The sequence below is a fragment of the Rhea pennata genome, unplaced genomic scaffold (genome assembly GCF_028389875.1).
Source record: "Rhea pennata isolate bPtePen1 unplaced genomic scaffold, bPtePen1.pri scaffold_31, whole genome shotgun sequence".
Classification (NCBI taxonomy): Eukaryota; Metazoa; Chordata; class Aves; order Rheiformes; family Rheidae; genus Rhea; species Rhea pennata.
In genome coordinates, this window is record NW_026907678.1 from 2390093 (window position 1) to 2405831 (window position 15739).

A 15739-nucleotide genomic window follows, 5' to 3' on the forward strand; every position below is an offset into this window, starting at 1 on the left:
AGGCAGCTCATACAGCACCCAGGCCACGCCTGGCAGCGGGAGCTCATGCCAAGTCTGGCAGAGTGTTTCTGCCCCTGGGAGGGTTAGGGGCATCGCGCTTGCCACTCTGGCCCCGGGCCCATGGGGCTGTGCTGCTGCCCCTCCCGCCTCCCCTGACACCCTCCAGCACACAGTCGGAGCTGGCAGCCCTCCCCAACTTGCCCGGCAGAATCAGTCTTGTCCAACCGCTCCCGGCTCCTGAAAGCAGCAGCCCGTCAGGTCAAGCGGGCCAGACCAAAGGCCAGGCTGCTCAAGGTTACTACAGCAGTCACAAAATCCTTAAAGTCAGCCCTGAAAAGCCCATGGCATGGGCCGCGTGCCAGCCCCAAAGTGATCCCACCAATACCCAGCCCCCAGGGGAATCAAACAGGCAGCTGAGCTCAACTGCACTGGCAGAGCACACATTTATTCACGGGTTTCTCCGACTTTGCCTCTCTGGGGGGACTGGTGTTGCAGATGGGTGCAGGAGGGGAGTCTTCTCTCCAGCTGCTGCCAAGACCTCCCCCAGACCTGTCTTGCTTCGCTCTAGCCTTGGACAGCTGGCGAGTGGCTTGGATGAGCAGCTTGACTTCTGCCACGAGCCAGATAAGCTCCCACTCTGGTTCTCAACCGGAAAGCATCGCCTTGGCCTTGCCATCAAGGAGTTGCTTCTCCGCTGCACACCAGGGCATCGAGTGTCGGCTTCTGCTAGCATCTCCTGAGCTCTGTGAAAAAGCCAGAAGCACTCAAGATCTCCCCTTCTTCATACCTTCAGAATTGGCCTCCAAGTCTTACATTGTCTTAGCAGACTTCTCAACATAGACTACCGAGTTACCAAAGTTTAGGCCTTCTCAGGATTCGATCTTCAAAGCAATCTACGTTACCTACTTATATGACTCTTCCGGGAACCTAGTCATCTGTGCAAGAAGTCAGGGCCGTCTCCTTCCACACAAACTAAACTCACACTTAAGAGGCACTACTACAATGAAAAGCCAAATGGATTATTTTTGCCTCACAGTCTCATGGACTGTTCTCCAGCCCTTTCCAAGCGCATTTCTATGTGTTGCTAGGTCGAGCACAACAGCTTCAGAAATGAACGCCCTCTTTTCCACCACCCAGACAGCGAGAGCAGGGGATTACAGAGCTGACAAAATGCAGAGTCGTTCAAACAACACGAACTTCAAAAATACTCTGTAGAGGCATGCATCTCGTCGTTTCTTCCAAGACAGTAAAGGCAAATGAGAACAGTCCTCCAAACAGTCCTCCATCACAGCAGGGATCTCACTCTACTCTTCTCTTAAGCATGCTGCCTTATATTTGCATGCGTCCTGCTGACCAGATCTCAAGCAGGCATTTTGGACACAAAATCAGAGCTTAAAACAAGGTAATACTTCATTACTCACTAAAAACAAAACTCGACAAAAAATAAACTTATCTTGCCAGTTTCTTTGCTAGGTACTTTCTCATTTCCATATTCACCCAAGAGAGTTTTTCATACCGTTCCATTTCTCCCTGAGCGAATGCTACTTGCAGAGCACTGTCTTGCTGCGCATTTTGTAGTCTTGCCACTTCCGATTCGAGGTCGCCAACTCGCCGCTCCAGCTGGTTTCTCAGGGCTGCGTTATTGGCGTTTATTTCCTCTAATCTGCGTTGAGTGGCTGCCTGTGTCTGAAGCAGAACACGTAACTTCAAGGAACAGAAAGGAAGAAACAATGCTGCCCCACAACCCCATTTCACATCCCCAGTTTGAAAAACAGCCTTATGCAACCAGGGTATCCTGCCTGCTTCCTCACGACCAGCAACAATCAAGGCACAAACCTGAAACCACCCAACGCATTTGACTTGGTTCTCTGTTTGTTTGGTTTTGCCCTTCCCTCACGAGGGGAGGAACCTTAGTGAGCTGTTCTCTGAACACTCTGGTCCGGAGAATGACACAGCATGTCTGGTGTGTCTGGCCCTGCAGACTCTCAGCAATAACAGCCAGGAGGGGACAAACACATCCCTTTGCGATTCATCCACCTCTTGGAGGGATAAAGGGTCCGTTCCCCTCTCCATGCTTTGCTGTTCCCCCTGAGTTCTCCCGCTACTCAGTACAGAGGCCAAGGGGATCACGATGCCCACGAATGCCAACTCCTCACATTGCATCCTGAAGACAAAAAGGCACAACACTCACGGAAGCATTTTCACACAGCCAGTTTCAGCTCTACAGCTGCCCTACAACAGCCCAGCCCTCTTCTCCCTCTGTCCCCCCACAAAAAGGCAGCAAAAGAGAACTAGACACCTAAAGCAAGACACCTAAAAGACAACAACAACAACAATTGAAAGCACTGTGGACTGCAGGCGCAAATGGTGAAGAAGTTTACCTGCAAAAAGTGACTGAGCTCTTCCACTTTTTGCCTTAACTCTTGTCGGGCTCTTTCTGCAGTCTCTCTTTGATACTGCTCTATTTTGCAGTGATCCACCATATTACGCTGCAAGCAGTGCTGGAGGCAGACCACTTCTCCTTGCAGCTCCTGATTTCTAGCTTCTTGCTGCAGAGAGTTTGTGGATTCCATCGCCAGCTGCTGGGACAGTTCAACAACCTGTGCACAGGGGGAAAACAAGCACAGTTCATCAGAGAGCTCTAGAAAGCCTCCATTCGGTGGGGGGAAAAACAAAGCCATCCAGCCTATCAGTCAGGATTATAGCTCAGGCCCATGGACTTGGTACTTCAACCAAGCACAAGCCAGCCTGCTTCCTTAAAGGAAGTACATCTTTCCCATGAGTTCTGACAGGCTTCCTTCAGCTCCCATCCTTCCTTAAGTCTCCGGCAAGACTTCACAAACCACGCCACAACTCACTGCAGTTCCACCCAAGGGCCTAAACCAAAGAGCTCTTGCTCACACTGTCTGTCTGAAGCACAACATCACCTCTTACTGCAACCCAGACCAGATGTTTGTGTGATATTGCTAGCTTTACACATTTGCCATACCTTGGCTTTCATCCTGCCCAAGTCCTCTTGCAAGTGCGCTCTTTCTGCCTTCAGGTCAATGCACACACCGGTAGAAACTCTCAGGGAAGTTTCCGACAGCCGCTGCTTCATGAGAGCCTCACTAAGTTCTCGCTGCAGCTGCCGGACCGTTCTCTAACAATGGATTGTTACCCAGGCACAAAGGAAAAGGTAAGAATGTGAAATCTGCATTTTTACTTCCATTCACTAGGTCATGTACTTAGGGGATTTTTCAGAATGAGCTACAAAGGTCTGAAATCTTGTCCATCAGAAGACAGTCTCTCACAGCTGGGGACCTTCTTGAACCCCCCAGAAATAGATATATAAAGTAGCCCCTGGAAAACATTCAGACTTCTCGATTGCAGTAACACTTCATGCTGAAGGCATTCCTTCCCTTTAGGAACAGGAAAGAAAACTACTCTTTTCTTTGATCAGCACTCAGCAACTCCTCCTCGGTCACTCTTCTCTCCTTGGGCCTCCTCCTTTCCTTCTTTCCCACTCATCTCCACGCACCTTCCCCTCCCTCCCCTCCTCTCTCTCTGCCCATCCTCACTATTTTCTGAAACATTCTCTTGCCTCCTTCCCACAGCACTGCACTTCTTCCTGCATCTCCATTCCTCAACTTTTCCCTACAGGGTGGTTCTCGTTTTAAATCACTTGTTGTGCTGGGGTCGGTGCCATGGACAGACAAAACAAAGCCACTCTACAGGGCACTACAGGGATTAAGTAATAGAGATGAAAAAGCCAGCACAGAAGAATCACCTGATCCTGGTAAGAGCATCTCATGATGCTGTGTGCTCTCTGCTCAGATCCAAGCAGGGATATCCTGCTTGCCAAAACCTTCCCAGGAAAATCCCAGGAAACACAGGACAAACCAGAAGAATGTATTCCCATGCACATAATTATACCCAGTGAATTTCAGAAGGGAAAAATATTTTCAAGAACTGTGTTCTGTAAAGGCATTCTTTGGCAGCGTGCATCTTACCTCTCTTTCTACTCTCTCTGTCTCATGCATCAAGACTTGGTCTCTCAACTGAATGCACTTGGCATTCAACTCCTTGTTTCTGGCCTGCAGCAGGTAAACTTCCTCTTCTGCCTCTTTGCTGCTTTTACTGAGTGTGTTATGCAGTGCCGCCTGGACAGCACTCACGAGCTTCTCTTGGGTGGTCTGATTGTGCAGATCTCCCAGCTGCTGACGCAGCAGGAGATTCTCACTTTGCAGCTGGGCCAGCTGGGCCCGCAGAGACTCCTCTTCCACAACGTGTCTGCAGACTTGATCTTTTTCACGCTCCAGAGCACGACCACGTTCCTCGGCCTGACACTGGGCTTGACGTAGTGCCCTCCTTGTCACTTCCAAGAATGAGGTTTTTCTCCTCAGAGACTGCTTCAGTTGCTGAACTTTCTTCTCTAGGCCGGTAGCTCGACTTTCAGCTTCACTCAGCTGCTGAGACAAGCTCTTGCTGGTTTCCCGCAAATCAGAGAGCTCCTGATTGAGCTTGTCTTGCAAACTAAGACACTGGGCACACTCCCTCTGAAACCTCTGCTCAGCCTCATCTTCTGCTGTCTGACGACTTTCAAGGGCCTCAATTTGAGCGGAGATCTGCTGGGAAGCACAGGAGCCCACCTGTGCCTCCAGTCTCTCTTTGCTCTCATTTGTCTGTTCAAACGTAAGGAAGGAAATGGGACCAAACTTAAGCAAATCCTCGGAAAACAGGAGAGAATGGCAAGCATTCCCTAGATCCATACAAAGACTGTAGCCAGCTGCACTTCAGATCAGAATACAGTTCTCACCTGACAACTCTTCTTTCACCATTGCCAGTTGCACAGTGGTATTTTACATTGGTACAGGCCACCAGCTCTAAATTCCATTAAATTAGGTGAGTTTACATACTGCCTCCCAGAGCTTTCCCTGCCGTCCTGGAGGCCTTCTTCTCCATTTGACCAAGACTTAGGAAGAATAGCTGACTCGGAGTACCCGTCTGTATTAAAACCACATCTTGTGGTGAGCAGTGTGAGCTAATACAACTTCCTGATGCCTAGACGGCTTCCAGAATCATCACGCAGAAGTGAAAAATCTGAATGCTAACGCAGACCCACCCCCCAAACTCATCCAATTCGAAAGAGAGCCTCTCAGCAAGCACATTTAACATGCAGCTGCTTTCTTCCTCAGCCATTTCCTCTAGTGCATATTCCTTAGTCACGTAAAAGCAAATCACTGCAAGGTGGGCCAAGCAAGCCAGCAAGCACTCACAGCCTACACAACACCTGCCTGGTTGGCTGAAAAAGGCAATGTTTGGAGAAGCCCACAGACACTAAAATAAGCATGATCCAATTTCCTCCAAATGCCCATTTGCTCTAAACGCTTAGAAATCCTCTGACAAGCCAGTCAGAAACAAGGTCAAGGAAGCAGGGGCCAGTGGAGGAGACCACAAAAAGAACACGGGCCTCCTTTCTGGTCTCTCCAAAGCTCTTCCAAGTTCCTCCTCTCCCAAGGACTTCAAAGCCTCTTCCTGCTGCCTGTCAGAGGGAGCCAGAGGCAGGGGCTATGCTTTGCACGTGCCATCCAGCAACTACAGAATTTCCTTCAAGAAGCTTCCCAAGAAGCTATCAAGTTCCCTCTCAAAAAAATAGGCAAAGAGACAACCATGCTCCAGAGCCGTACCGGAGGCAGCTGTCTGCCTGCTGCCTCCCCTGGCGCTGCCTCGCTGCAGCAGGGCGGCTCGGACACCGACCTGCGGCATTGGGGACCGGGTTTGCACCAGCAGAGGCAGAGCGCAGCCGGCCGCAGCCCCGCGGTGCTGTGTCACCCCCTGCCCCCCCGGGGGCCCTTGCAGCCCCCAGATGCACGTCCCGGCCCCCACACACGTGCCCAGGGCCCTCGTCTCCCAGGGTCACCCCACACAGCTGCAGCAGGGCACCCCGCCGCCAGCAAAGGCGGCAGCGCTTCCCCCCGGCCCCGCCGGCGGCCGAGGCTCCCACCTCCTGCCTCCGCAGCAGCCGCCCTCGGCAGAAATCCCGCGGCTCCTGCCCGCCGTGGGGCGCCGGGCCCCGACTCTCCTGCGGCGCTGCCGGGAGCAGGTTCCCCTGCCGGGAGAACTGCTCTGCCAGCGCGCAGCTGGCCCAGGCCCTCCGCTAGCAGCTCAGCGCTGCTGCCGCTCCCGGGGATGCCGGACACCGGCGGCTCCTTCCTCCTCCGCAGGAGCCGGCGGATCTTCTCCATCCTGCGGCGGGGCGGGACACTGCAGCACCTCGCCTCGGGGAGAGCTGAGGACGGGCAGGAAAAGCTCCGGCAGCACCAGCAGCACTACTAGCACCAGAAGCACCAGCAACAGCACCACCAGCACCAGAAGCACCACCAGCACCAGCAGCGCCAGCAGCACCAGCACCGGAACTAATAGCACCAGCAGCACCAGCAGTACCAGCACAGGCACCACCAGCAGCACCAGTATCAGCACCAGCACCAGCAGCACTAGCAGCACCAGCAGCACCAGCACCGGAACCAGTAGCATCAGCAGCACCACCAGCACCGGCACCAGCCGCCACCAGAGGCCGCGCTCGCACCACGCAGCTGCCCCCGGCCCCACAGCGGCGCTCAGGATGTCACAAAGGGCTGGGGGCGGGGAGGGCTGGGCGGGGGCGGGGCCTCGACGCCATCTTCCCCAGCCCAGGCCGCAGGGGCGGCGGGTGCTGGGCTCGGCTCTGCGGCGCCTGAGGACGGCTCGGGAATCGCTTTCTCTGCTGGCTCCTGTTGCTCCATGTTGCTGGGCCACCCACCCCCCTGCCACAGTCTCTTAGTTGGAGAGTCCCGACTCATTTAAAAGCCACCCCTGGCTGCAGGAAATACTGCTCTCTTCTCCATTGCCTACAAGCCAGGGAAGGCCGCCCACGCAAGAACTTCACCGGTGCTAAGAAGGTGTAAAAACAAAGCCTTCCAGTTGCACGAACCAGCTCTGCCTGCACACCCCAAGTAAAGGGTTTAGAGATAGTGCGAGGAGGCTCTGAAAGCAGCAGGTCTGCAATACACTGGTGACCTCATTGCCATGCTTTCCTCTACACTACTAACATAAGGCAAAAAGTGCTGCAGAAATCTCCTCTCCCGGCAGGTTTTGCTCGGTTACCTTCATCCAAACTGCCTTCACAAAGGCTCCTGCTCTGGTCCTGTTTTCAAAGCAGCTCCCCTTTTACCGCTCCCTTCTCAGAGGCAAAAGGTTCAGGCTCAGCACTGCTCGTCCACTCCTTGGGTAAAAATGCCTTTTACTTGTCCTGACAGCTAGAACTACTTGAGCAGCCTCCGTCCAGTCTGTCACCTGCCCTTGTCCGCTCATTCCAGTGCTAAAGTCATCAAAGCAGCCTGGGCAGTGACCAGGCAGCCAGTGCTGGCAATACCTGCCGGCAGCATGCACCTTCCCCTGCTTGGCCCGACTTGTAAGTGCCGAGAAATGTACTGCAAAGTGGAGCGTTTCATCAGTTTTCTCAGTCTGGTGTTTTCTCACACTGGCGTTCAGGCGTCTGGCCACACTAGTACAACAAATGTAAAACCAATGTCAGGCCTGAGCCAATCAACAAGGGGGTACATTTTTCATGCCACATCCTTTTCACCCCGGTGCTGTAGTCAGGAGGACGAGGAGCACAAATGCAGAAAATAGGTTTCTCTAAGCACCTTGGTACATTGTGCCCTTTGCAGGTAGATGCCGCTGCTGAAATTAGTGCAAAATCTGCACAGCCACCTCCGGAAGGGCTCCTTCGCCCTAGTTGTGCCAGGGAGCTGAGGCATAAGGAAATAGGAATTGGCATTCATGTTGTCAGCATTTTGCTCCGAATTTTACTGACTCTTTTCTCTGGAAATGGGTATTTTACCAGGAGACAAAACAAGGACCAAAACCAAGCTAGGATCTGATAGACACCCCACTCCCCATGGTGGGCAGCCACAACCCTCAGCCACTGTTTTATCATAACAAGTAGTTTTTGTGAGTGGAAGGATTGTAGCTTTGCAAGCCCTGGGCCAGTGAGGGACCAGTGGCAGATGAATCCATTGTCTTTAAAGAGGAAAGATTCCCCCAAAGGTGGAAAGGGGCCCCAGTGATTGGTGGTGGCCTGAATGCCCGCATTCCCTTCCTGCAGCTGGAGATGCCTGGACTCATGACAGGGAGACTGGCATCATTTCAGAGAAGGTTCTTCCGTGGTAGCTAACATCAGGATACCAATATAATGAATGCTGTTAGAGCTGTCGTTAAAGGAAGCTTTTGCTATGTCACAAGAGTATTGCTCAGAAAGGCCCTGGGTAGCTGGGTGGGAGCTGATGCCTGTAAGCTGCCTTTGTGAATCAGAGGAGGGTGTGAGTTGAAAGAAGGGTGTCCAGAAAGGTGTGTGCTAGCAGGCAGCCCTTTCACGGTGCTGAAAAGAGCAAGTGCTGGAGAAAGGCTGAGGCTGGGAGCTGGAGAAAAAGCAGATGAGAAAAAGCTCAGAGAGAAGGAGTTTGTAAGCGAGAGGAGAGTCCCTTGGGAGCAGGTGTGAAGTATGCTGGCCTCTCCCTCCTTTGCCTTTTCCCCATCAGGGGCTGCTTTCTAAAAGGTGCAGCTGAGTTGGCAACAGCAAATGCCAAGCTGCATTCTCTTGCTGAAGCTGTTCAGGACATGCTGCGATTGTGCCCTGAAATCTGCAAAATGGGGCTGCTGCTTTGAGTGAGCAGGAGGAAAAGTGAGAAATAGCAGGGCTGGGAGCTTGTCAGAGCGGGCAAGGCACAAGAGTGTATGTGCGCTTGCCCCTACGTTCCCTGCCTCTGGCCCCAAGGTTGCTAACGGCTTCCCCCAGCTTGTCTTTCTTCAGGAAGCGGCAGGTGCTCCTTAAGTGTGGATGTGCGAGCAGTTCTAGTTTTTGGTCTGCCAGAGAGCTGCTCTTGTTGTTGTGACTTGTGCTGTGTGAGGTGTTTGTGTTGAGTTGCACTCTTGAGTGGCAGATCTGTGAGTACTGTGATGGCCAGTGTGCCAGGGAGAGGGGGAGGCTTTGTGTAGCGCATCTGAAGGGCCAGGAGTGATGTCTGAAGAAGACTAAGGTATGCTGGTGCTCCTGCTGGGCTCGAGAGAGGCTATTGGAAATGCCCGTGTTAGAGCTGGATCGTTTACTTTGCAAAACCTTGTAATTCCTTCGAATGAGCTTGGCTTCTTGTGAGGAAGGCCAGCCACTACCCCTGGTTTCTTCCGCCTGGACCTGCTTGTGCCTGTGGAGCAGGAGGGGACAGGCTCTGACATGGGAGATGCCTTCCCATAGCAGATGGGAGGATGCCCTTCTCCAAGGCCCTTCCCGTGGTTTCATTTCAGCTACAGCCCTCTGGTGGGGTCAGTAGAGGGCTTCTAGTTGGAGGTCTGTTAAAATGTCAGCTCTGCAGCCCCCTGATGCACAGGTGCTTGTGGGGATGATGGTGGTGGTAGTGGATGATGCGTGTGTCTGCTTGGTTTAGACTGGGCAGGATGGTGTTGAACTAGTTGACTTCAAGCATGGCATGACTTTCTCTTGCTCCTCAGGTATTGCTAGAGCTTGGGATTGTGTTGTTTCCTCGTCCTCTCTCTGACCCCAGGGAGGGCCGAGCAGCTCAGTTGTGGGCGAGGAGTGAATTTCCTGGGGATGGCCTGACCTGTCACTATTGCTGGAGACAGGGTGTAGCTGCCAGGGTTGGTCTCCTTGTGAAGCTAGTGGGGAATAACTCTGCCAAATGCAGGTTTCTCAGTGAAGTCCATGGTCACTCTTGTGTCTTGGGAATCCTTGGGAAGTCTTTAGGTGGCGTCACAGGGAGAAGGACCTGCTTTCCCTTCCCCCAGTGTGTGAGAGAGGAAGTTAGGTACCACTTTGCTCCCATCCAGCTTCTTCTGCTCCTTCCCTTTCTTGCAGGTGAGACTGAAAAAGACAGCCTCCAAGCTCAAAATGTGACTCTTTCTTGCATGGGTTTGTTTTTTCCCCCTGAGAAGCTTCCCTGGAAAGGTGACTCACCACCAGATCTTGACAAGCCCCCTTGTGCCCATCCCAGCACTGGCGTTACATGCACTCAGGCTCCTAAGCTATATTGCCAACGTGTGCTGTGTTCTGCTTTGTCAAAGAGGAGAGCTGACAGTAGCTCTCTGCTCTCCCTCTTTGCAGCTGCTTGGTGGAGGCTGCCAGCGGCCGTGTTGCTCTCTACTGAAAGCACTGTCACCTTCTTGTTTCCAGGTTTGTGCATAAAGGTGCAGCTTCAGGAAAGGCCTTTGCTGAGCAGGCTGAGAGAAAAGGTACTGTAATGCCACAAAGACCAATTGTAGGGGGCCACGTGACTCTGTATGTATGTCTTCCCCTCACAGGCCTGTGTGTCTCCCATGCCAGAGAGACCCTCTCCAGTGGCAAGGCTGTCCCAGCTGGCCCCCATTTCAGAATGCAGATCTGAGAAAAGAATGACCCTAGAAGACGCCAGGGAGCAACAGGGTCCTTCAGGAAGGGAAGGCCGAACAAGATGAGGAGTGCGAGAGGACCAAAAACCTCATAGGAAAGCAGACTGGAAAGCACGAGGAGTCAATGCTCTGTCCACAGAGGCCCATGCATGAGCAGGCCAGCATGTCCTTCCTGTGCAAACCACCCAAGTGGTGCAGGTGTGAAGAACTTTGCCATTTTGTCATTCGAGAGGAGGGCCTTGCTGTCAAGGGCATAATTTTCTGCAGTCATCTTCCTTTAATGAAGACCAGTGATGTGGAGGGGACAGGCAAGGAGACCAAGGCACGAGCCGGAGAGCATCAAATAGGTGGCCTGGCTAGCTCAGTTGGTAGAGCATGAGACTCTTAATCTCAGGGTCGTGGGTTCGAGCCCCACGTTGGGCACTTGAAGTTTTCTTCAAGCTCAAGAGCGGTATATCCCTATGAGTAAGAAGTGCAGCAAAAGGACCAGGAGACCTGCGTGGGTGAGCAAGGAGCTCTTGGCCAAATTCAGACAGAAGAAGAAAATACACAGAATGTGCAAGAGGGGACAGAATTATAGGAATGCAGTCAGAGTATGTAGAGATGCTGCGAGGAAGGCTAAGGCCCATTTGGAGTTGAGTCTTGCAAGGGATGTCAAGGACAACAGGAAGGGCTTCTTCAAATATATCAGCAGCGAGAGGAGGACTAGGGAAAATGTGGGCCTGCCACTGAATGGGGCATGCGCCCCGGTGACAAGGGATACAGAGAAGGCAGAATTACTGAATGCCTTCTTTGCTTCAGTCTTCGCTGCTAAGGGCAACCCTCAGGAATCCTGCAGCCTGCATGTGACGGAGGAGGGAAGACTTTCCTTTGGTTGAGGAGGAAAGGATTAGAGACCTTCTGGGCATGCTGGACATCCACAGATCTATGGGCCCAGATGGGATGCACCCACGGGTACTGAGGGAGCTGGCGGATGTTGTTGCCAAGCCACCAAGCTGCTCTCCATCATCTTGGAAAGGTCCTGGAGAAGTGGAGAGGTGCCTGAGGACTGGAAGAAAGCCAATGTCACTCCAGTCTTCAAGAAGGGCAAGAAGGAGGACCCAGGCAACTATAGGCCAGTCAGCCTCACCTCCATCCTTAGAAAGGGGGATGGAACAGCTCATTCTGGATGTCATCTCCAGACTGATGGAGGAAACTATGGTGATCAGGAGTAGCCAGCTTGGATTCACCAAGGGGAAATCCTGCTTAACCAACCTGATAGCCTTCTATGATGGACTGACTGGCTGGGTAGATGAGGGCAGAGCAGTGCACGTTGTTTACCTTTACTTCAGCAAGGCTTTTGACACTGTCTCCCATAACATTCTCCTAGAGAAGCTCAGCAAGTGTGGTTAGATGAGTGGAGAGTGAGGTGGATTGAAAACTGGCTGAAAAGCAGAGCTCAGAGGGTCGTCATTGGTGACATGGAATCTAGTGGGAGGCCTGTGGCTAGGGGCATCCCCCAGGGCTCAGTACTGGCTCCCATCCTGTTCAACTTCTTCATCAATGACCTGGATGAGGGGACAGAGTGCCTCCTCAGCAAGTTTGCTGATGGCACCAAGCTGGGAGGAGTGGCTGACATACCTGAGGCTGTGCTGTGATTCAGAGAGACCTGGACAGGCTGGAGAGCTGGGCGGAGACAAACCTCCTGAGTTTCAACAAGGGCAAGTGCAGAATCCTGCATCTAGGGAAGAATCATACTAGCTGGGGGCTGACCTGCTGTAGAGCAGCTCTGCAGAGAAAACCTGGGAGAGCTGGTGGATGACAGGTTGACCATGAGCCAGCAATTCGCCCTTGTGGCCAAGAAGGCCAATGGTGTCCTGGGGTGCATTAGGAAGAGTGTTGCCAGCAGGTCAAGGGAGGTGATCCTGCCCCTCTACTCAGCCCTGGGGAGGCCTCATCTGGAGGACTGTGTCCAGTTCTGGGCTCCCCAGTACAGGAGACACATGGAGCTACTGGAGAGAGTCCAGCGCAGGGCTACAAAGGGCTACAAAGATGATCAGAGGGCTGGAGCACCTGCCCTACGAGGAAAGGCTGTGAGAGCTGGGCCTCTTCAGCCTGGGGAAGAGAAGACTGAGGGGGGATCTTCTCAATGTGTATAAGTACCTGAAGGGAGGGTGCCAAGGGGACGGGCACAAACTCTTTCCAGTTGCAATGGGCAGAAATTGAAGCACAGGAAGTTCCGCCTGAAGGTGAGGGGGAATTTCTTCCCTGTGAGAGTGACGGAGCACTGGAACAGGTTGCCCAGAGAGGTTGTGGAGTTTCTTTCTCTGGAGATATTCAAGGCCCGCCTGGAAGCAACCCTGTCTAACATGCTGTAGGTGACCCTGCTGCGTGGGGAGGTTGGACTAGATGATCTCTAGAGGTCCCTTCCAACCTTACTGATTCTATGATTCTATGAGTGAGGTGAGACTCTTGTGGGCATGGCTTTGTGTCACCTGGGCATGTGCGAGGCAGACCTTTCGCTGGTGATGTTGTCTGTATCAATGCTGGGAGGTTATGAGCACATACTCCAAGGATGTGAGTTCTCTTTGGTGTTCAGGGAAGTGTGCAGCAGTTTTTTGGTAAGACTCTCCCATGAGGCTTCATGTGTGTGTCCTTCTGATTTGCAGTTCTGCAAATGAGCAGTGCCTGAGCAAAGCCAATCAAGAGGCTGCCAGCCAATCTGTTGAGCCCACCCAGAAAGAGAAGGCAAGAGAAGGCAGCTCTGGGGAGCAGAGGGGCTGAAGAGGTAAAGTAACAGCTGTCATGCTTTTGAGAATGTGGCCCTGGGAAAGCAGTGGGACAAGGCAATGCCCTTGTGCAATGTGTCGATTTAGGAAAGGGATAGGGGGTGGGGAGCAAAATGGGGAATCGGAAAGGTCCAAGGGCCTCCTTGGAAGTGTGCGCTCAGGTTACAGTCACCCAGGAATGGACAGGGTTGCCTGTCCTTCCTGTGGTCTCCATCCCAGAGAAGATCTTGAGAAGACCTTCCTTGTCCTGTACTTCCAGAAGGTCTTGCTGGTGAGTGGGTCCTCTGCTGAGGCTCTCTTGTCCACTCCAAACAAGTGAGGGGGAGGTAACAGGAGAGAAGAGAACGAAGGTGTGTGCTGGAGTGTATGGAGTGAGATGAGACTCTTGGGAAGTGGCTTTGGGTGCACCCTGTGTTCTTGCATGTGTGTGAGGGAGCTGTTTCCTTTTGCCCTGTTGCCTGTAGTAGTGCTGAGAGGTTGTGATCAGGTGGCCAAGGACTCAAGGTCTCCTGGCTGGATTGGCAGCATGTATCAGTTTTTGGAGAGACTCGTGTGGGAGATTTCATTTCTTTGTCTTGGTTTTCAGGATCGCAGATGAGCAGTGCGTGGGCAAGGCTGAGGCACAATGAGCTGCCAAATCGGTAGAGCTGATGCAGAGAAAGAAGGGAGAAGAAGGCAGAGTGCTGGACACAGTGAGGATTGTGCGAGGGCCAAGGAGCACATGGAGAAGGGGACTCCAAGGTTGGAGGAGTCTGTGCTCAGTCTGCAGTAGCCAATGCGTGAGCAGACCAGCACGTGCTCCCTGTGGCAACCGTCCCAGCGATGCAGGAGTACAGATCTTCCTTGTTTTGTACTTCCAGAGGGTGTTGCTGGCAAGTGCCTCCTTTCCCGAGGACATGTTCAGGCAAAACTGATCCGCGAGATGGAGTTGATGGGAGAGGAGAGGAGAAAGGCCCAGGCTGGAGTGCCTGGAATGAAGGGAGACTCCTGGAGAACTGGCTTTGGGTAACTGTGTGCTCTAGAATGAGTGTGAGGCAGCCATTTCCCTTGGCAGTGTTGCGTGTCCTTCCTGAGGGATCCATCCTCGGGAGGCAATTGTGAAGAGCTTCCTGAGAGATTATGCTCATGTGCCCCCTGGGCATAAGTCTTCTGACTCAGTGGGAAGTGTGTAGCAGCTTGTGGTGAGTGTGCCACCTGACATCTCCTTCTGTTTGCCAGGCTTTTAAATGAGCAAGACCTGATCAAAGCCGCAAAGGAAGGTGTCCCCAAATCAGAAGAGCTTGCGCAGCAAAAGAAGGGAGAAGGCAGCTCTGAGGGGCTGAAGGATGTAAGAGAGGATGTATAAGGTGACTGCTTTTCAGACTTGTGAAGCAGGGAGAAAGTATGACAAGAAGTGCCGCGGGAGGAAGGTGGTGCTGTAGAAGGGGAGGGTTGGACAAGCTCTGTGAGCGATGTATTTGCAGTGGGCATGGCTTTGTAAGTCTAGGCTTTAATCTGAAGGATTCGGGTTGACTCCCAAGCACACTAGTGTAAAAAATGAAGAAAGGAAGAAGTCTCTTGGCTCCATTGGCAGAGGCATGGAGCCCTTGATGTGGACTTGTTTGGAAAATGCAGGACTTGGAGTTGAATGTTGTGCAATTGGCTGTCCAATCAGGTGATGCCTCCTGATATGCTGAGCGGTGTTTCCTCTGATCTGCGGTCCCTCTGAAATGCCTCCTCCCTGTTTGCCTTGCAGCATGGTTGCTCCTTGAGGCAGAAGAGCGTCAGAGAAAAATGGTGGCTTCTGTCCAGAGAAGCTCAAAACAAAGAGAAGAAAGATGCAAGAGCTGTTGGCCAAAACTACAGCTTCCTCTCCCTGTCTCGAGCAGAGAAGCAGAAGAAAGTGACCCAAGGGCTGGAGATGCCACAACAAGAGTAAGTTTATGCCACCTCCTTTTAAGGCCCAGGGGAGTGTAGCAGCATGGAGCACTGTGCTGCAGGGTCACGATTCTGAGCCCTGGGGTGGATGCAGCACCCACTGCTTTCCCCTCTTTTGGGGGTGCCCTGGGTCAGCCCCCAATGCCCTGTGTCTCTGTGCAGCCCCAGGGAGGGCCTGATGCTGGTGCTGCATTGGAGGGGGTGGAGATCTGCAGTGGTAGCATCTGTGCAGGGTCTGGGGGTAGGCAGGGACAGGAAGGGACGCAGCCAGCGTGCGAGAGGGAATCTGTCCTTTGCATTGCAGCATCCTACACAGGGTGAGTTAGCTGGCGTCTGCAAAGGCTGGAGGCATCTGAAGCCTGCCTGGCAGAATGGAGGAGGTTGGAGGCCAATGGAGAGTGGAGAATGGGCCAGAGCCTTTGCTCTGGTAAAGGTCTCCAAATTTGAGTGGCATTTCCTCTCTGGTGAGCCGCAGGGCCAGAGCGGGGCTGGGCTGCCGCCAGCAGCTGGGCCAGGCTGGGCAGCAGCAGCCCCACAGCATGGCCCAGCCCCTAGGCCCAAGGTGCCCAAGGACCCTGCTGCACCCTTGGGTGCTGGTATTTCCTGCTGTGACATTGCCCTGGGCGTGACAC

At 53.1% G+C, this 15739-nt stretch overlaps 1 non-coding gene across 1 annotated transcript; it reads left to right on the forward strand.

Moving 5' to 3' along the window:
* The first annotated feature begins 10772 nt into the window (after window positions 1–10772).
* Window positions 10773–10845, forward strand: TRNAK-CUU (transfer RNA lysine (anticodon CUU)). Its single transcript has one exon. It is a non-coding gene; the product is annotated as a tRNA-Lys (tRNA).
* The last annotated feature ends 4894 nt before the right edge of the window (window positions 10846–15739 follow it).